Genomic DNA, 22,993 nt, shown 5'->3' with positions numbered 1-22,993 from the left:
GGTCACTTGTACCCAATGTCGTCTATCACGTACTCACCCAAACTCACACAGTCTAGCTCAATTACTGACCAACTATGATTGTTAACCATGTCTGCTCAGGCCTGAATGGAACCTGGAATACCCTTTGCCCACTGAAGACCATTGATAACTATTTGAAACTGATCCACCGTCTCGACAGCCGGACATGGTAGAATGGGACACTATATTCGTGCTGTCGGCCTACGTTGAGGTGACGAGCCTCCCCGTAGTGACCTCGAGCCGTCTCTTTCCCAGCACTCCCCACGTGGTTGAAATCGGAGATGGGGAACTCGATGGGATCAAGGATCGTGGGGTCTTGGCCTCACGCATTGAGGGGTCTTAGCCTCGCAACTAGTTAAGGGCATTGATATCGTGGGGTGTACTAGTTTTTCCAATCTGCTGGATGAACGAAAATAACTAAATACTCGGTTAACATTATTCATGCATTACATTAGCTAGGATTTGGTGACTCGGCAGTTGAAGTCGTAATGAGGGAGTACTAGTCATGTGCAATCGTTAGACGGAGTTGCTCAAGGGAGTGTTATGGCGATGTCATGCATCATATCATATATCATGCATATGCATTAACAAGATTAGTTAAGGATTTATGAATGTTTGCCTTTCATTAAATTCAATCACACAATCAAGTTCAGGAAAAAACAACGGCATAAAGTGACAGTAATGCAGTATGAAAGCAAAAAATTATAAAAGATAGAGATTATCCAATTTTGAAAGCCCTGAGATACACCATATTCTCAATTACACCCATATATATACCCTATATGAGAATCACAATCGAAATAGAAAATAAATCTCGCACTCACGTAACTCTGCGTAACTCTGTGCAATCATTCGATGACATGACATCGAGCAGCCTTCAATGTCCTTCGATGACATGGAGCAACCTTCAATGGCATCAAACATATTCGATGGCATCGAACTAAACATCAAAACATTCTAGCGACTAAACATATATTTTCCAAATTTTTCCGATGGCATCGAGTAGCCTTTGAAGACATCGAAGTCTGCTCGATGGCATCGAGTTGTCATCGACAGACCTGATGATTTACATATTTAAGACATCAATCAACAACATATGCCAATATGATGTACATGTGTGAGATTTAATCTATCCATTGGATTAGTCTAACCTTATACATGTTTTTCTCAAAAAGAAAATCTTGTTCAATTAGCGTATGCATTTTAATATTGGAGACATGTGAATGAGTTGGAGAAAAACTTCATTCAAGTTTTTCAATGCTGTACATTTATTTTACAAATTGTAGCCCATTAGGCTAGGGATCAAGATAATTGCATTGTTTGAATGGATGAATCGGATCTTGGATGTATTGTGCCACGTTGAAAAATGTGTGGTGGATGCATCAATGGCCCCTTTTTCTACAGGCTCATGCTTTAGATATTGAAGAGTTGTTGTATTTCAATTGATGAGATTTTTGGGCCATCATATGTTCACAATGGTACTAGTGGATCTACAATCCAGATCACTAGATAATGGCCCACACATCCACAATGGACCTGGTGATCACACAACAATATACATAATCATATGGTATAAACTGTTTGGATATCAATCCATGAGCTCCACATTCACATTATCCAAGCTAAAGAAAGTCATGTTTTATAACAATGGGTATGTCCTGGACACCCGAGCCATGCATTACATGGCCTACTCAATATAGATATCTTACCTGCACTACCAATTTAGGTAACTCATTCATAATGCATTACATGCGCATTTTATTTTATTTTTTTGGTTAGCTTGTTGGTACACACACTGTCAGTTCACACTTCACTGTTAGGAATCGATACCAAGACCTCAGTGTTGAAACGAGGTATCTTTCACTCAGTCCACCACTTGAGCTATGAATCAGGGTGTTGATTATTACAAAACTTGTCAATGGTTCACATTTGATGTTTCAGTGTTTCCCTTTGATGAGCAGATGGGTCCGAACCCTATAAAAGTAGAATCTTGATGATGCACGATTAGGATCATCCCTCACATGGCATATTAACACGTGCGGTCATGTGTTGTGGCGTTGTTAATGGAAGCAGATTGCTTGTAACACTCGCGGTAGGGATATCCTAAGGCACGAGGTGGCCCAAGCTATTTGGGGCCATCAAGATGTATGGTTTAATCCACTATGTCCATCCATTTTGCTAGCTCATTTTAGAGCAGGAGCTCACAAATTATTCATATCAAAAGCTCAAGTGGACCACAACACAGAAAACAATGGGGATTAAACACCCACTATTGAAAACTTCCGGAGGGCCGCAAAAGTTTTGGATTAAGCTTAAAAATGTATTTTCCCCTCATTTAGGTCTTCATGATCTTATGGGATAGCAAATAAAACAGCAAGGTTGGCCTTAGAAGTTTTTAATAGTGGGTGTTCAATCCTAACTGTCTTTTGTGGGGTGGTCTACTTGAGCTTTGAATCTGCATCATTTTTAGGCTCTTTTTTTTTTGGTTAGCTTGTTAGTACACCCACTGTCAGTTCACACTTCACTGTTAGCCACCCCCACGAGGGAATTGATACCAAGACCTCAATGTTGAAACGAGGTATCTTTCACTCAGTCTACCACTTGAACTATGGATCTGGGTGTGACCTAAACTGGGCTGGCAAAATAGATAGTGCAAAAAACACATGCTTCATGTGGGCCCTTAGAGCTTGGACCAAGTTCATGCCATAGGCAATCCCACGACTTAGCAAGACACTTTTTTAAATGAGAAAAACTTGATACTTTATAAATGTATGATAGATGTCATGCAAGCACTTAGAAATTACACACGTGATACATAATTATCCAATTAAACCATCCAAATTATGACACGTAGTGTAGATGGATCATGACTCCAAAATTGAGCTTATTCAATTATCTAAGTATCACATTGGTACTTACTACATGGTAGAATGAAAAATATCCAAAGTTATATTTCCATAAACAAGCATTCACGATAAGAGGCTGTTATGGGAGAATTTGAGCCGACCCCAATTGAGGTAAGCCAGGCTCAGCCAGTTGAGCGGCTACGTCGAGGAAGGGGGATGGTAAAGCAAGATAAGCCAACCCACGGCTCGGCACTAGCCCTGCTACTCTGACCAAGTTCTTTTGTAGAACTTTCACATCGTTATCCCGCTTCCAAGTTCTTTTGTAGAGCTTTCACGTTAGCCTGGAACCCAGAAGAAGCCATACATTATACACTGCAGCCGTTGGCTCCGACCAGACCCCCAATATCAACTGGACAAGCCCAGCCCGCTTACGAGCTCGGATCATCATAGGCAAGGGTCAGATTATAGGGTTGGCTCGGAGGAAGATGCGTCCTACATTCACGCTCAAGGTCTTAATTCCAGTAACGCACGTAGGGAACAACATCCAGTGCACGATCTCAAGGTAACTGCCAACATCAACGCATGCATCATTCCCGCTTAATGGCATAAATCATGCCAAGAATAATGGACACGATCGCTGCAACCAAGAGGTGTAAATAGGAGACATGTCGACAGGAACAGGTACACAAAATCTCTCACCCAAACCCCCACCTACACTACTTAGACCCCAGACTCCTAGCTTGACTTTGGCATCGGAGGGTCCCCTGTTATAGACAGGGTCTCCTTTGTCTTCATCTTGTGCAGGCTTACAGGGCTCGGCGCAAGTGTTCAGAGTTCGGAGGGGGTGAGCCAGATTTATGCATCAACATTTTGGCGTCGTCTGTGGGAAGTTGGAATAAAAACCGCTCTTACTTTACCAAGGGGAGATGGCAAAAGGCAAAAAGAAAATACACACACTAACAGGTCACCCGTTTCTACAACTCTAGGGTCAAAACGAGGCGGTTCCGAAAGGGGGATCTTGTCCTTCGTCGTGTATTCCAAAACACCACTGAGCCTGGAGTAAAGTTCCTGGGACCAAATTGGGAGGGACCCTCGAAGATCTAGAAGGACGCCCATTGCTACATCCATGGAATGCTGAGCAATTGGAGATCTACTATTCCTGAGAGAAATAATGTAAGGGTTGGCCTTATTTGCGGTTAATCTACATTTCGAATAAAAGAAGCATCTTTCTACACTTTTGTAAAATCTGCATGGGATCCCGAATAGGGGCAAAGGTCCTGCGGTGAGTCAATCGCTTAAAGAAGTGATGACCTCGTCACCTAGGCACACTACGAAGGACCATCTCTCATGTGCAGGGATGGACCCCTTCGGCGAGCTAACTCTTAAAGAAGAGGTTGGCTCGTCATTCGATAGACCCCTCAAGTATAATCCACAATCAACAACAAACACGTCGACCAAAAATCCACAAGTACGATATTCAAAATAGCGCTGAGGCGCAATAATATCTAGTTACAAAAAATAAAAAGAAACAAGGTAAAATGCAGTTCAGCCAGCTTGAGCGGGGTCAGCGCTGGGGGGCTGGTCAGCTGGGGGAGTATCTTCGGTGTCTAGGGCGTCAAGGTTAAGGTCTGGGGAAAGACCTTTGACGTCTTCTACGCAGGCATTGTAGCCGCAATAGTAGATCTTCTCAGCCTCGGCAGTCCTTTCCGTCGAAGCCTTAAACTCCTTTATAGTAGCAGAAGCCATTGAAGCGGTCGAGGCCTCAAACTTGACACACTGAGCAGCAGCAGAGTTCAGACGAGACCGGAGGTTAACCTCCCCTTGGAACACCAGCTCCCTCACCGAGCCCTCAGCCACAAGGCTCCTGAGCTTCTCTCACTCCTCGGCTGCCACCTTCAGGAGCGAATTCGCCTCGGCCTTCTCTCCTCGGAGGGCATCTACCTCTCCTCGGAGAGCCTCAACCTCCTCATCCATCCTACTTATTTCCCGTAGCCTTTCCCGGGTCGACAGGAACATGGGCAGTGCTTGCACAAAAGAAGAAACGAAAGATATGTCGAGATCAAGGAGAGGTAAATTCAACTAAGGGAGAGGGGTTACCTTATGGCAAATAGAGGCAATATCATTGACGAAGGATTCATGATGGTATGTGAGGAGCTTGACAATCTCCACCTTAGAAGCATGTTTGTCGCCTAGCTAACTAACCGGAACATGTGATAGCCAGGGGGAACTCCCTAGCCTTAGGGAGAGGAGCAGACCCCGCAGCCTCGTCGACACCACTAGCAGCCGAGGCCTGAGGTTCCGTCAGGGAGTATGTGTTCTCCCGACCTGGTAGTCAACGTCGGCGGGCACGAGCAGGATGTCCTCATCACCTACCGGGGCCTCCCCCTTGGGCTCAAAAGAGGAGGGGACGGCAATGGCAGCTTCCCTGACTGCCTCCCTTTCTACTTCGAGGGGCGGTTAGGGGCGGTTAGGGGTGGGGGCAGGGGTAGGGGCAGGAGTGGTGACGGCCCTAGCCTCATAAGTGGTGGCGGGACCAGCGTCAGCCCGAGGAATCACTTTCCTCCGAGCAGTGACCTTCACTCGGGGTTCGGAGCACAGCATCTCCCAGAGAGGGGGAGGCTTCCTCTTCCTGGACCACGACGCATCGCCCATACCTGCGTAAAACAGCTCAGCTTAGGGAGACGACTCTATTAAGAACTCCGACTAACAGAACAATATATTAATACTGACCTAAAGCGAAAGGGGTGGGATTAAATCTACAAAGACTGGACTGATGAAGGTCGACGTGGTGCCAGACGCATTGCTCGGCGTTAAGCAATCTCGCCCTGACAACCTGAGTTCGAAGAAGGGGGGAGAGCTCGGGAGGACCCTTCAGGTATGCTGCCAAAGCATAGCTAAGATCAGATAAGGACTACATGAGTTAAAAGCCGACTCGAAAACAGGCACCTCAAGAAATTAGACCTGGAGTAAAGAATTTGGTGAGCACTCTGACCCCCAGACCACTGAGCTCAGCCGCAGGCACCTCCCACTCTCCCGATACCCAAAACCACTTATTTTTCCAATCTTTATTGGAAGTGAGGAGCATAGTGACAAGGCCAAGACCTTGTTGAATTCTCGCTGAGAAATAATACCAGCACGGCTCGTAGTGGTCGTGCTTAGCTTGGTAGATGGCCACAAACTTGTCAAGCGTCAGCTCTTGATTTTTGAGCCTACTCCAGATCAAGTAGGCGGTTATCAACGTCCTCCAAGCATTGGGGATGAGCTGGCCCGGAGCCAACTTTAGATGTGCGGTCATGGCCAGCACGAAGGGGTGAATGGGGAATTAGAGCCCGCATTGGAGGGCGCAGATGAAGATCGCTACATCACCTTCAGCTGGATCCCCTGGGGCATCCAAAGGGCCTGGAGCACGGATATGTACCGAGCTCAGAATCTGATAATCTGCTCGGATCTCGGTCATCTGGGATTCTACCAAGACCGAGCCCCCAGGGATAAGCTCGGCAGGTCGACCACCGACCACCTGATGGTCCAGCAACCACCCTTCCCATCAGATTTCGAGGTAGTCTTTTTGTGCCTTTAGAATGAGCACTGGCTTTAGTGCCCTTATTTTTTCTAGCACGAGGTTGGAGGGGTATCGCTTTTACTGGACCTTCCAAGGCCTCGTGCCTGGAGTCTGCACTCTCTGGCTCTGATTCACCCTTGAACGCGTAGACTTATTGAGCTTCACCCGATCCATTCGACATCGTAGACTAAAAAGAAAAGGGGAGGCAGAAAGAGAAAAGACTCACCAAAAATCGCCTACACTGGGGAATTGTTAACAACAAGTGTCTTTCAGGAGGAATAGAGCAGAGAATTCAAATGAAGGGGATACCAGCTTTTATAGCCCTAGTTGGCCATCTGTAATAATGACAAACAGTTGTAAACGAAGCTGGAACGTCGCAAGGCCGAACCCTATACTGCACGTGGCAGCTCATCATTACTTCAGGCTTACGCCCACCGAGTCATGCGCTGCTCGCATTAAATGAGAATCAATGTATAGACGTTCTTCCACCTTTCGAAGTCCACGCGGCAACGCCCTGCTCACCCCAATGATTCGAATCCTTAACCGTCGCCATGTGTTCGCCATCCACAAGCTCGTAATAAAAAAGTTACCGTCGTAGTACAACGCCTCAATAACAGGGAACCATGATTACGATTATACGCTCTGATTTTGCCGACTTATCATTGTGAAGGGTGCAACAGATCATCTCCCCAGGCATTTGCTAATTGAGTTCGAACTCGAACTTAAAGAGTAGGGGGCTTCTATTATGGGAGAATTTGAGCCGACCCCAATTGAGGTAAACTTGGCTCGACCAGTTGAGCGGCCGCATCGAGGAAGGGACATGGCAAAGTAAGATAAGCCGACCCACGACTCGGCACTAGCCCTGCTACTCTAACTAAGTTCTTTTGTAGAGCTTTCACATCGTTATCCCGCTTCCAAGTTCTTTTATAGAGCTTTCACGTCAGCCTAAAACCCAGAAGAATCCATCCGATGACTCCGACCAGACCCTTGCTTGCAAGCCATCAGGACTGGCTTGTTTATGGGTTCGGATTGTTATAGGCAAGGGCCAGATTATAGGGTCAGCTCGGAGGAAGATGTGTCTTACATTCACGCTCAAGGTCTTAATTCCAGTAACGCACGTAGGGAGCAACATCCGACGGATGATCTCAAGGTAATTGTCAACATCAGCACATGCGTCGTTCCCACTTAATGGCATAAATCATGCCAAGAATAACGGACACAATCACTCCAACCAGAAGGTATAAATAGGAGACATGTCGACAGGAACAAGTACACAAAATCTCTCACCTAAACCCCCATCTACACTACTTATACCCAGACTCCTAGCCTGACTTTGGCATCGGAGGGTCCCCTACTATAACCAGGGTCTCCTTTCTCTTCCTCCTGTACAGGCTTACAGGCTCGGTGCAAGTGCTCGGAGCTCGGAGGGGGTGAGCCAGATTTATGCATCAATAGAGGCCATGATTGTTCAACCAAAATTTGTCATTAGGATTGTGTCTTGGCCACTGAAGGTTAAATCTAGTCAATGTTTTTTTTAGTTAATGCATGCCATATATGCAATTTACAAGTGCTCACCCATCAATTGTCAGCTTAAGTATCATATTACTCTTTAGCCCACCCATGTGTGCAATAAAGTTCATCTACATGACACACACATGCGACATGGTTGGTCTGAGGTCTAATCCATCAATTAAAATTATACCATTATATTGTTTCCTGACTCAATAATCAAGTTGACCCACCTGTCAGATGGGCTAAGTTTGCAAAACAAATGTATGGCTCGAAATACCCTGATGAGGTTTTTTCCAACCCATCCACATGTGTTACAATATTGGGGCCTACAAGCTGATAGAACCCAATTTTCTTCCAGAGGAAATATTTACAAGTTTGGATTATGATATTGTAAGACGCGTATCCTAGTCCGTACCACTTCGTAGGCTTTCGCGGTCCTCCTGGCCGAATTTTGGCAATCCTCGACCTGTATCCGACATTTGCGCGCGATCCTAAGCCGAGTCCTACATATCAAAGTCAGCTCGACTCAAAACTTATACTCTAGCAACTGCGCCGTCACCGCGGTTCCAATGCCTTGACTCGCGCACCGATCCTATACCCGGGCCACGAGATGTGGGCCCACGTTTATTTCGAGGAAAACATCGCGCATTACGAATTTCGAAGGAATCTCTGCAACATGTCCCATCAATCAATCAATTAATCAAGTCAAGTACACTCTATACCTCAAGTACAAGCAGCCATCACTCTTTTTTCCTAACTCTCTTTCTCCCTACCCATTCCCTTTTTACACAATTTTCAACCTAAACCATACCTCTCCATCCAATTCCTTACAACACCCATCCATATCATCTCATCACCTCTCTCTCTCATTTCTCAAACCTCCCAAGCAACACCACACGTCCAAGCTCTCTCTCTCCCAAAGCCAAGTGTGGCCCAGTGTGGCCCACCCTCTTATCTCTTATCCCCACCATCAAAACCCCATCAACCACCATCAAAAGTGAAGGCAATGAGCATAGGAGTCCAGGGGATCAAAGAGGAGTGCAATAGGTGGGTGATCCACCGCTAATTCTCATTTTTTTAGGGCCACATGTGGTGGGACCCGTTTGAAGTATGTAATATAAGAAATGGAGGGCCCATAGTGGCGGGGTCCCTCCTCTCCATCACCGTCTCTCTCATTTCTCTCTCTCTCTCTCTCTCTCTCTCTCTCTCTCTCTTTTTCTCTCTCTCTCTCTCTCTTTATCCTCCCCCTAGAATGAAGTGGGCCCCACCAATTTGTGTTAAACCTACTCCATCCATCAAATGGTGTGGCCCATCGCATTTTAGGAGAGATCAGCCGTCTATATAGCATATATAGTATATTATATTTATATTCATCAATATTATATTAATATTATATATATATATGCATGGTGGGCCACATCCATGTGGGACCCACCATGATGCATGTGTTGCACCCAAGTCGTTCAACCACTTTGAAAGTTTATTTTAAGGCTTGAGATAAAAATGAGACAGATCCAATTGTCAGGTGGACCACACTACGAAAGTATTGGAGTCAATGCTACCATTGAAACCCCTTTTGGGTTACAAAAACTTTGGATCAATATGATATTTGTTTCTCCCAGGTCCTTGTGACCATGGGAATAGTCCTGGATGGAAATTAAATGTTGTGGTGGGCCCACTGGGAGTTGAAAGTGGGAAGTTAATATCACCACTGTTAGTTGTAGTATGGTCCAGATGATCTTTGGATATGATTTTATTTATTTATTTATTTAATGCTCTATAATGATCTCTATTGATGGATGATTGGTGCGGCCCATTCGATCGGCCAATTGATTCTGCCCGATGTGATATACGAGACCCGATGTTGAAGCGCACCTGAATATAAATGAGGCCCCTGTGATTAGGCCCATCTTGATGTATTTGTGGCCCATTGTTGAGGCCCACCTTGACATATATAAGGGCCATTTGAGGAGGCCCATCCGTTGAGGCCTACCTTGATATATATGAGGCCCATGTGATACGGCCCATTAGATGTATTTGAGGCCCATGGGTTGAGGCCCAATGAGTTGTACATGAGGTCCATTGCAATGTGTGATTCTACCATGGTTTATGTAATGATGTTTATGGTAGGCTATGCCTTGGGAGCAATGATGGTTTGACGTCCACATTATAAGGATGATGTTGGTTAAATGTCCGCATTATCACTCTCCTTAGGGCCCATTGTTAGGCCCATACTTGTAGTGTGTAGGCCGTCTAGGCCCATCTTCGTTATGAGCAGAGCCCATCACCACATAACATGTTTAGTATAGTTCCATGATTCATGCTCATACGCATCATATGTATGCTTGATATGAGGAGTGACTAATCATAGCATATGCCTTCGGGCAAATTATTTATGGGCTCCCTAATAGGCGAAGTTGCCCTTCATGAGCACGCGGTACGCGCATGATTACTGCATGACTGGTAGTGTGATTCATGCACTTATATTTGTGTGATTGTGATTATTGGATGCCCTACCGACATCAGGCCATAGCCTCCACGGACACATCGTGGATGGCCGGATTGAATACTGGGAATACTGTTCCTAAGCATCGGGGCGTCATAGATGTCCCTAGGTGAAAATCTCTAAATCCGATGGTACCAGAGGATGACTCCAACATCGAGACTGAGTGGATATATGAGCGCACGAGGGGCCGAATACCAAGAGGTCACATCTCCCACTGTGTCATGGTCGGTTGGAAAGGGGTGTGGCCTTACTCATCCGAGGGTAGGGGCCAGCTCGTGAATGGGTCCGCTATCGACGTGCCGGATAGATATTGACAAACTATTGGCCAAGCGGATAGTGAGGTTTCTTACGCTCACTTGGATTGCGCACCTGGGAAAGGGGCAGTGCTATTTTGAGTGTATTAACCCTCATGATTATCCAGAATGAGAACTGATATTTGATGAGTTGTATATGGATTTGGATGAGGATTGGTATGCTTGAGTTGTATCATACATCACATGGTCTTAATATGGCCGATAACATTCATATCTTGCCCCGCATAGCTTGGTACGACCGCTTGCATTCATGTACTCATCGCCATGATTCCGCATTACTGACCTTGCATTCCGAGCACGCTCATATTGTGCACACACTTACACCACCCTCTAAGCTTTATAAGCTTATGCACGATTGATGCGTGCAGGTGACGCCTGACGCAACCGTAGCCTCGTTAGAGTTGAAGCGTGCGGTCGAGCTTTTGGAGTTTCGTTATTATCATTATCTTGTATTTCCCTTCATACGCACCGTATTCAAAGTTTTTTATCATCAATAATCAAGTTGACCCACCTGTCAGATGGGCTAAGTTTGCAAAACAAATGTATGGCTCGAAATACCCTGATGAGGTTTTTTCCAACCCATCCACATGTGTTACAATATTGGGGCCTACAAGCTGATAGAACCCAATTTTCTTCCAGAGGAAATATTTACAAGGTCAAACTAACCTACTTGGATGGATTAAATTTATTATGTATTATGTGCCATGTAGACACATGTGTAGCATGTATGTGCACATGCGTTTTCATAACATTTCTCAAAATAAGGGTAAAGAGGTCATTTTACCCCTATTAGGACGTTCAAAGGTATGTTTTGGTAAATATGAAATCTCAAAGCATTTTCTTGAAAAACTGGCAAATGTGAGAAATTTTCTTGTAAAAAACTTATTGATTTATGCGTGGAATGTGTTTATTATTATTGATTTAATTAAACACATAAGTCTGTGCAAGGAAGAGATGTGACCCGTAGATCTTAGTATATTGACCATGATTACAAGTACTTGGATGTACCTATGATATTTAAGTTGGCCATCTTATGTGAGGGAATTAACTTGGTGTCAATGATGAACGATCTCTATCATCGAGTCGGACTCAGTATCGGTGTACCTTTGTCCTACCTTATATGAGTGTATAAGTGTATCATGAATAGTTCTTGACTTGGGACATTTCGATCATTCATATTTACAAGATCGCTTACAAGTAACTAATTAAGATCGCTTAAATGGATTTTTTTTTTAAAGGATTGATGGTTCAATTAATAAATATAAGGTTAGATTAGTAACCAAGGTGTTTAAACAAAATAAAGGTGTTGACCACTTTAATACTTATTTTACTATTTAAAAAATGACAACAATTCGAATTTTAATTGTCATTGAATCAATGAATAATATTTTAATTCATCAAACGGAAGTGAAAACTGCATTCCTAAATGGTGAATTGGAAGAATAAATATATGTGGAGCAACTTGAATGGTTTGTTGAATCAAGATAAGAACATAAAGTGTGCAAACTTTTAAGGTCTTTATATGGACTAAAACAAACTCCTAAAAAGTCGCATGAAAAAATTGACCATATGATGATGTCTAATAGGTTTATTATGTTCAATGAAGGTGAAGGATGTCTTTATCGTAAGATGTCTGATAAACCTGGAATCATAGTATGTTTGCATATAGATGATATTTTGATACTCAATATAGATATTGAAATGATTTATGAAATAAAATCTTTTGTCTTCTCATTTTGACATGAAAGACCGATGTAGATGTCATTTCAGGGATTAAAATAGTTAGGGGTGAAAATGGTATAACTCTTACACGATCTCATTACGTAGAGAAGGCTTTAAGGAAATATAATCATTTTGATAGTAAACATGTATGTACTCCTTTTGACCATAACGTGAAACTAGAATGCAATACTAGTGAAGGAATATCTCATATTGATTGTGCTAGTGGGGTCAGATGATTGTAAATCCACCAGTGGTTATATTTTTACCATGGTAGGTTGATCTGTTTCATGAAAATCTAAAAAATAAACATGTATAACCCATTCCATAATGGAATCTGAACCGGTTGCTTTAACAATAGTTGGTGAAAAGGTTGAATGAATAAAAACTTTATTAATAGATATACATTTTTAGGTTCATTGTGATAACTTGACTGTTATAAGAAGAGACAATAACAAGTGTTATAATGGAAAATCCAGATAAGTTCGTCTAAAACATGGTTGTGTGAGACAACCACTAAAAAATGGTGTACTCACTATGACTTTATAAGATTCAACATAAATATTGCGAATCATTTGACAAAAGCTCCGGTTAAAGAAAAAGTCTAGAAAACATCGAGAGATATGGAATTTAAGCCCTAGAATACCGAATTACAGGAAATAGAAACTCAACCTAAGCACTGGATATCCTAAGAATTAGGTAAGCAAATAAGTTTCCATATGATTCCTTGGATGAATTGCATTACATTTTAAGAGATTTTTTTTTTTTTTTGTCTCTTTCCGTGATGTTAGTGATGCGAATCTCTATAACGAATTGACGTCGGGTAACTCCCTTAATGAGTTTATAACCTTATTTAAGATGAGTTGATGTTGTTACAGAAACACCCATGATAAAGTCATATATATGAGTGTGGAAGTGGAGCTGCTTCCTATAAGAATTAGGCAATTTTCTAGAGCGCTCGTGAAAATTGGGATAATGCACATGGCCGTAAAGTACAACTCTTAAATACCTTAGAATAATAATTAAACTGTTGTGTGTTTTATGTACGATCTACTTTGAAAGAAATTTAGTTCAAGACTTCATTCGCTATTTTCTTGTAGTATAAGCATGATTCATTAAGTGATGTTTAAAACTTCTGTCACCATCATTTATACATAGTAGTTCCTCTTTTTCTTTTGCCCACTTTTGTTTTAGTTGAAATAGGTGGAGATTATTTGTATTTCAATAAATTTATGAATCTTTGGAAAAACTAATGTCTTGGTTTGATTTTTAAAAAAAAATATTTTTATGATTTTCTTTGGTCCCATATCAGATAGAATGGGAGAAGAAAAATGATTTATATATCTTTGCTCAATATAGACTCTCGTCAAGTGTGTTAAACTATGCCCAAGCTTGTATACACATACAAGGGAGTGCAATCGATGAGAAATTTGGCTTGAAAACCTTTAATCAGGCGTGCGCACACATGCACACTTGCGTATACTCTTGCGCAGGGGGTGCAATCGAACCTTGGATATTTTCCTTGATTAGAGTATTGATGGGGCTAGTTTTGTCAAATATTTTTATCTATTGCTTATATCGTGATTGTTGGATGTGACTCACTTGATAAGGCCGTTTCCATAGTGTGAAATGTGCCTCTGTTATTCCGGCATATAAAATGTCATAATCATTTCTCTTTAACGGGTCTTTTTTCGAAATATGGCTTCGAGGCTTTAAAAGAGGGATTAGGGTTAGGGTTTCTAGCATTATTAAAAAGGAAAAATGTCATTCCTTCTCCAAGATTTTCTTCTCGATTTTCATCTTATAAGCAAAAATCCACTTCTTTATGGTAAAATAAAAGATTGTACAATGTTGTGTGGTATCTTACTGGTATTGATTTTCTACCAGTGAGTGCAAACTATGTGTAAACATTGCTAGGCAGTTGTATCCTGGGAGATAACAACATCAGCGACCTTCTGCACCGGTACTTTGTACCAATGGGCACGAACTATCTCAAAGATAGCGACACGTATATGCATCGACCAATGCTGAAATGATCATGCTAATTGAAAAGATTTGCTCAAAAGGTATGGAGTTCCTAAGCACATATTCATTTCTATCAAATATTTCAAGTTTAATGTTACACTATACTTAACAAGCCCTGTAAAGCTTTAGTAAAACTAATGTTGTAGACAATTCTCATTCACAAATAAGAACCAATCTATGCCTGAGTGTTAACCATATCATAAGATTCTACCTATTTAGCTATTAATATGAGAACATTAGGGTTGTAGTCTTTCATCTCATTTGTTTTTTATTTATAAGAGTTTTTTATATAAAAAAATCCTCATAAATTCCAAATTGACCAAAGAATTCCCTCGTAAATCAAAGGCAAAGTAATGTTATGTATTGGTTTCTTTTAAAAGGTAATAAATTTGAAAATTTTTAGGGCCCATATGGTGTGTGTATGACATTCAACCCATTGAACATATGTATTCACTCGTGATAAAACACACTAATCGAAAACCCTTTCAATCGAATCACTATACGGGTTATAGGTGCATTTTGATGTTTTTAAATTGTGTATGTTATTTTTCAAAGGTGTGGCTTATCTTATGTTTAGATTAACCGAACTTTGGTTCTTTTGAATATCATGATTAATTACATCTATTGGATGGGCTGGAGATCATATAAATATAATGTGGGCCCCATAATTCTCCACTTTACCACTTATTGAAAGGAAAAAGTGTAAAATGGTATTATGGTAATTTCACCACTTATAAGGTACTTTCTTAGCATTTCAATTGGTAGAGACATTATATGGTAAAATAATAATTTCTGAAGAATTTTATGTCAAATATACTATTTATAGAGGTTTGAAAAATATGGTAGTTTAGAGCGTTAGAAGAAAGAGTACACCACGTACTCCTTAACACTCTTCCTCAAGATAAAGCACGGATATCAAATGTACCAACTTAGATATAATGTCAAAATGACAAGACTTTATGGCATCTTTTGTAAAAATAATAACAAATTGATTTTTAAATGTAAGATCAAGTATATTGATAATATTACTTATCAACTTCTCATGAAAAAATAACAATCAATCTTAATGTACTTGGCACGCTCGTGAAGTATCGATTGCATGCAATGTGAATTACTGATCGGTTCTCACAAAAGAGAGTAGGAGGTCATTTGGCACCATAATTTTTAGGAGATTTGACGGCATTAAAGGTATTCTAAATCCATGTGTTGTTTGGCAATGTGGATTGAGAAGGGGATATCAAATTCAAGGTGTTTGAAATACCTTTGATGAGGAGTTTTGCAATCATCGAGAAAGCTAAAATTCCCAATACAAATCCTCCTCACGACCCTAAATTGGACCATTGAGACCATTGGGATGAACTCTCTTTAAAAACATTAATTTGCATCTCTTCCTACAACTCCCTCCCCTCCCGCCTCTCCCATTTTCATGTAGAATATGGGAGATGAAGAACCACCCGCTATAATTCAGAAAAAGTAGTAATAAAGAATAATCAACTTTCTACTGTGATGGAGAAATCCCTTCCTTGTTTTTAAAGATAAGAGGTGAGTGAGTCGATCTCCGGTGGCATAGTGTAATGTTTACGTGGAATCCACTATGATCATAAGATAAGTCAACCCCTTTTAGATACATCACAGTGGGCCAGGCAACATGTGAGACTCATATCCTAGCCTGTACCGCTCCATATGCTCCTGCGGTCCTCCCGGTCGAATTCCGGCGACCTACGACGCGTAGATAGCATTTGCGCGCGACCTTGAGTGTCATCCTATAATTTCGAGTCGGCTTGACCTAAGACCTATGTCATTGCGACCGCATCGTCGCTGTGGTTCTAACGCCGCGTCTCGTATGACAATCCGAGATGTACATCAAAAGATGTAGGCCGCGCTTTATTTGAAACTTGATCGCATTTGTGGGACCCACCTATGGCATGGCATGCCACCCTATGCGTGCATAACATCATCATCCTCATAAACCCCTAGCCACCTATAGCTAGTCTAGACCCCTAACCCCCTCCCTTACATTCATTATGACATGCATTTATTACTCTCTCTCTCTCTTATTTCTCTCCCTCCCTCTTTCTTTCTTATTTCCTAGCAAGAGAGAGCTCCCAACGTCCATTAGAGCTCTCCATTTTCAAGCCTTTTGCAAGCTCTCCACCCCTAAATCCAACCCTCTAAAATCAATCTCAACCATCGAATTTTGTTCCTTTGGAGCTCTAGATCACATTAGTGGAAGAAGGAGTCTAAGATCTAAGGTGGGTGCTTCTTTCTCTCTTTCTCATTTTTTTTGTGTGATGTATGGCCCACTGGATGGACCCCACCTTGATGTATGTCTTATCCAAACCGCCCAAGTCATGTGGACCACCTTACGGTGGCGGAAAAATACAAGTATCTAATGGTCCAAATCTCGTGGGCCACGTTGATGTGGGACTACCTTGATGAAATGTGGGCCACCGTACATGTGGGACCCACCATGATGTCCGTGTTCATCCATGCCGTCCAGCAAGACGCTGGACGTGATAGGGAAGGCTAACACGGAGTGCGTGTACTGACAGGGGCGGGTACTAACAGCTAACAAAAAAAATATGTTTCTTTTAAAGTTTGGGGTGGGCCACTTATGCAGGCCCTACCCTGATGTATGTAGATAATCCACGCCGTCCATTCCGTTTCTTAGCTCATTTTAGACGTTGATCCAAAGTATGAGACTGATCTGACAATCAAGCGGGCCATACCATAGGAAATAGTAGTGGTCACTGTTAAAGAAACCATCTTGATGTTTTTATTTGCCAAATATGCTGTAATTGGTCTTGTTTGGCTTGTCTTGAGCGGTAGAAGCTAATGGGCGGGACGAATTTTCTTGATGAGGGCCCCACCTATAAAATTTCCCAAAATCATTAAAATAAAAATAAAAAAAAGGGTATAGCAGCAGCAGCTGCTGCTGTCAGAGAACGCAGCAAGAGCTGCCTACGACTGACGGACGGGCAGACTGGCTAGGGCTCACGGCCCTAGCTGTGGGCCCCACCGTGATGCGTTTCGACCATCAACACCATGAATTTGATGGGTCCCTACAAACCAGGCGTCCATCCCAAAAATTAGCCTTATACGGGACTCAGGCCGGCCACACCATCTAAAATCATGTGAAAACATGCCTAAACATATAAAATCATTTGGTGGGGTCTACCTGAGTTTTGGATGTGATTGAAACTTGGTTTGGACCTTTAATTTTATGGGACACATATAATGGACGGAGTAGATCTGGTTAATGTGGGTCCCACCTAGGATAAAAAATATATATATATACATATATACATGTTGACGTCCAGAGGAGTCTGGACGTCCAACGTTAAATAGGGAGGGCCCCCTTGGCCCCAATTGTGGACCCTACCGTGATGTATGTTCTACATCCACGCTGTTCATTTAATAGGTCCCCTTTTATAATACGTTGGTTCCAAAAATCAGTCATAAAAAGTTCTCGGATGGCCCACACCATCACCTTTCATGTGGTGGTATGCCAAGCCACATGGAATCAACTGCTGGAGTCTACATGCAGCTTGGATCTACCTGAAACTCGGTTTGGACCCTTAAATTAGTGGGACATACACAATGAATGGGTTGGATTTGTGAACTACATCATGGTGGACCCCAGGACCACATAACCGTACCAAAAGTTTGGTGGACAAATAAACATTACAGTGGCTCAGTCCACGTGACCTTATAAACAGGTTGTATGGCAAGTAAACATTGCAGTGGGCCCCTGGCCCATGTAACTTTATCAACAGATTGGATGCAAGTAAACATTGCAGTGGGTTCCATGATCGTGTGACCCCATCAACAGGTTGGAAGAAAAATAAATATTGTAGTGGGCCCCAGGTCTATAAGACCTTATCAACAGGTTGGATGCAAATAGATATTATAGTGGCCCAAGTTGGATGATAAATAAATATTACGGTGGGCCCAAGGTCCACTTGACCTTATGAATAGATTGAATTGCAAATAAATATTACAGTGGGCCCTAGGCCCATGTGACCCTATGACTAGTTGGATGGAAGATAAACACCATGTTGGCCCTAGTTTGGATGGGCAGTATGTTGGGCCATAGGTTGGGTGGAAAATAAACATTTTGGTGGGTCTTACTTAAGACCTATTTATGTATGTGTTGTGTCCACAATTGTGGACCTCCATCATGGAACATGTGACTTATCTATACCTTCCACCCCTATGGGACCCACCATGATGCATGTGTTTCATCCAACCGTCCAACCATTTTTGGAAAATGATCTTTTTTTTTAGGTTTGGGACGAAAATAAGACAGATTTATTTATCAAGTGGACCATAGTGCATGGTGAGGATTGAACGGCTATCTTTGAAATCTTGAGACCTTATGATTAGATTAGATGAGAAATAAATGTTATGGCGGGCCTTGAAAATTTTAGTAGTGGAAATCATTATCACCACTTATATTTGAGTGTGACCCATTTGATATATGTATGACCATGTTATGAGGCCTACTTTGATGTATGTTGTGGCCCATTTGTCAGGCCCACTTTGATGTATTTTTATCCACGTCATCCAGGGTAGGCACCCCATTATGATATATATCAGGGCTCATGGGTCGAGGCCCATTAGTGCTGCCTATTTGATACAACCCACTTGATGTGTACAAGGCCCATTAGTGCTGCCCATTGATGCAAGGTCTATCGTGACATGTATTGGGCCCATGATGCGTGACCCATTTGATGCATATAAGACCCATGGGTAGGGCCCACATATTAGGTATTTGAAGCCCATGAGCAGGGCCCACCTGAGGTTTATATATGGGCCCCATTAATGTGGCCCACTTGTATTTGAGGCCTACGGGTTGCGGCCCATGGGTCGTGGCCCACTGTGATATATACTCGGCTCATACGTCGTGGCCCATTGAGATGTGTTTCGACCCATTTAGTGAGGCCATTGTGAAATATTCCTACTCATGTGATGAGGCCCATCGAGATGTATTTCTGGATATTTCTGGCTCATTGATGCGGCCCAATGATGCGACCCATCGTGATGTGCATATTAGGCTAATGGTGCGGCCCAATGTATCGACCCACGGTGATGCGTAGGCCCACGTGCCGCGTGTGTAAGGCCCACCTGTAATGACTATTTGAGGCCACCTGTTGGATATTTGGGCCCACCTTATGTTTGACTCTACATAGGCCACTACTTGGGAGCAATGTTGGTTAAATGTCCACTTTGATGGGCGATGATGGTTGAATGTTCATATTGTGACCTTCTCATAGGCCATGTTCGACCAATCAACGAGGCTGATTATTGACCCTGATTGACGTGACTGATTTGCCGATTCTGATTATCGACTACCAATTATGATTGTTGTGGTCGATTGGCCGATTATCGATCAAGGCCAATCATTGTGGCCGATTGTGGATTCCGATTGTGATGTATATTCTGCCCGTAAGTTGAGGCCCACTATGATGTATAAAGGCCCATGGACGTGGCCCATTGTAATGTATATGTAGCCCATGTGATGAGTATTAGCCCCATGTGACGCGGCCCATTATGATTGTACGAAGCCCATTGTGGTGTGTTTGAGGGTTAGCCATTGTGATGTATAAGAGGCCCATGTGAGAGGCCTATCGTGATATGCATTAAGCTCTTGAGTAAGGCCCATGGTGTTCTATATTTGGCCCTTGTGTGAGGTCATGGGTCCACTATATGTTAGCTCTATGTGGGTCATTCTTTAGGGGCAATGTTAGTTAAATGTCCACATTGTCGAGGTCGATTGTCGATGCTGGTTATGAGTATGTGACATCATAGCATCATGATACATGCTCATACGTATCATCTGCATGTTTGTTATGAGATGTGGTTGACCATTGCATATGTCATTAGGCAGGTTGTTATGAGACTCCCGATAGGCGGATGTTATCTCATATGAGCACGCGGTGTGCGCAGGATTGATGCATGATGGATTGTATGACTCATGCATTTCGCATTATGATTACTGTACAAAGTAGAAGACAGAGAGAATTTGTGTGTACAATGGTGAGGTTAGGCATGGGTCTAGCATGTAACGGCGGGGCTTAGAGCTAGGCGGAATCCGACCCGATCCGGTGGATCCGAACCAAAGGCTAGGATCAAGTCGGATCGAGTAGGCCCACTCAGATCCAACCGTACAACAATCGAGTTTTGATCAGTGACCAATCCGGACTGATCCGATCTAATTGGATCCGATTCGGACCGATCCGATTCAATCAGGTCATATGAAGTTAAAATGGAGTCGTTGGATGTTTGCATCTTTAACCTTTGAGAAATAAAGGGCTGGAATTAAACTTTTTCAAAAAAAAGGTGACGTGAGGCGGTGAGGGCATTGACCAATGGGTGGATCATTGATGAAGCATGCATTGGGCAGGTACCTTGAAACGTGGTTTGGATGGGCTAGTGTAACACGGAAGCGGATTGCTTACTGAGTAAACTCTGTGGGCCCAACTATCATTCATTCAATTTATCCACTCCGTCCATCTCTTTTAACGGATAATTTTATGGCTTTATCCCAAAATTTGAGTGTATCCAATCCTAAAGTGGAGCACACCACCGGAAACAATGTGAATTGAACATCTACCATTGAAAAATTATTGGTGGCCAAAGAAGTTTTAGATTAAACTGATATTTGTTTTTTCCCTTCATCCATGTATTTCTGATCTTATGAACTGTAACATCCTAAAATTTCACTGTTTTGGATTTTCAAAAATCCTTGAATTTTTTTTTATTAATTAACTTATTATATCACTTAAATGATTAATAACACTTAATGTTAGTCTATACAATGAAGCCAGTAAAGAACCGTACAAATCCGATTAATCAACCGTAGGAAGCCAATGAATCCGCCCGATCACTTGAACATCAGGTGTAGTGTAACGTCCTGCCCAACCAGAACAGTGTCCTGGGGCGTCCACGTAGGATTTGCTGCAGGACCGTTCGTTTAAACTACTCATGGTTTTGTGTCACAACTAAATTAAGTTAGGATCAGCCCATTAGAGTAGACCAGTCGGGTTGTGATTGGGCCAAGTGCGGGCCGTCAAGCCAAATGGCCATTTACACTTAACAGCAGCCCGTGTGGGCTATACCGCGACATGGGAATGTCAGAAAATTATAAAAATTCAAGGGAGCATAGATCTCACTGGGCTTGGAGACCATCGCGGACCACGGACCCAGTGGACACCCAGAAGTGGAATCTGGCACTTGCCAGATGCGCCCCACCAATGCCAAAAATTAAAATCTGGCACATGTAAATAAAACTGAAATGTAAGACATTTCAGCTGTCAAATTTCTTCTAAATTTACGGTAAAGATCTAATGTATTTTTCTGCGCCCGCCCATAAAATCTGGGTCCCGATCGTGGCACGGTGACCGTTGATCGCGAATCAGACCCGTGCGACCAAACCCCATATCCGATCATCCCTAAATTTTGTATGGCCCTTCATCGGGACATGGAGCACTTATCCTATAAGTTTCATGGCCAAAGGGCCACCAGAACTGCCCTGATTCTCCAAACAAGCTCTAGACCGCTCGTTGGTGGACTACTAGTTCCAAAACTATAGAATAATGTCCGTCTCATTGGGCTTGACGTCCATCGCAGGAATCGGACCTGGGTATGGTCCAGAACTGGTCAACTTGAGCTGAAGGACGAGTGCATGAGAAGTGTAAATACCCTAAAGGAAGGAGTTGGAACTTAAGTGAATTGAGTCATCCACTCTTATGCAAAGTTGAGGATTTCGGACCGTCGGTTTGCGACCAAACTTTACCCATGGAGTAAGGATATTTTTCTGCTCATATCCGTATAGCCGCGGCCCCGATCGACCATCGACGACCGTTGAACAGACTTCTCATCATATCTGTCGATCGGCGCATCCAAATGGCCGGCCGATCATATCCATACGTAGATCATCATTAGGGCTAACTATCCTACGGTGTATATTGACTTGTACACCTCATAGTGGGCCCTAGAGCTTAGAAAGACCCTCTCATAGGTCTAGTATAGTAAAAACTTAGCACTTGGGGCCATTTGCACCAAATCTGGCATTATAAAAAGGGCCTCATTTGGGGCACCCCTCTCCCCATACGAATTTGCCCTAGGGAGAGAAAGAGAGAAAGAGGAGAAAAGAGGAGAAAGAGAGAGGGAAAGTGAAGAAGGGAGTGAAGGTGGACCCTAGATCGAGGTGGGGCCCAAAGAATCAAACCCCACAACTCCCTACCTCTTCTCCAAGAAGAATCCCTCCTCTACAACCGCCCATTCATCCCGTTGATCGTCTAGGTAAGACCCATCACCCATTTTTCCTTAAAACCCTTGTGATGAGAAGGGATTTCATGAATTTCTAACATGCAAATGGTTGTTTTAGGGATTCCGGCCGTCCGACTCCAAAAGCCCTCATTCCTAGGTCGTTTCCAAGATCTCAACGATCCATAGGTGCGGACTATTATCCTTAGGTAGCTTAGCACCA

This window comes from Magnolia sinica, chromosome 6 (assembly GCF_029962835.1).
Source record: "Magnolia sinica isolate HGM2019 chromosome 6, MsV1, whole genome shotgun sequence".
Taxonomy (NCBI): Eukaryota; Viridiplantae; Streptophyta; class Magnoliopsida; order Magnoliales; family Magnoliaceae; genus Magnolia; species Magnolia sinica.
Note: the sequence above shows the minus strand (reverse complement) of the source record.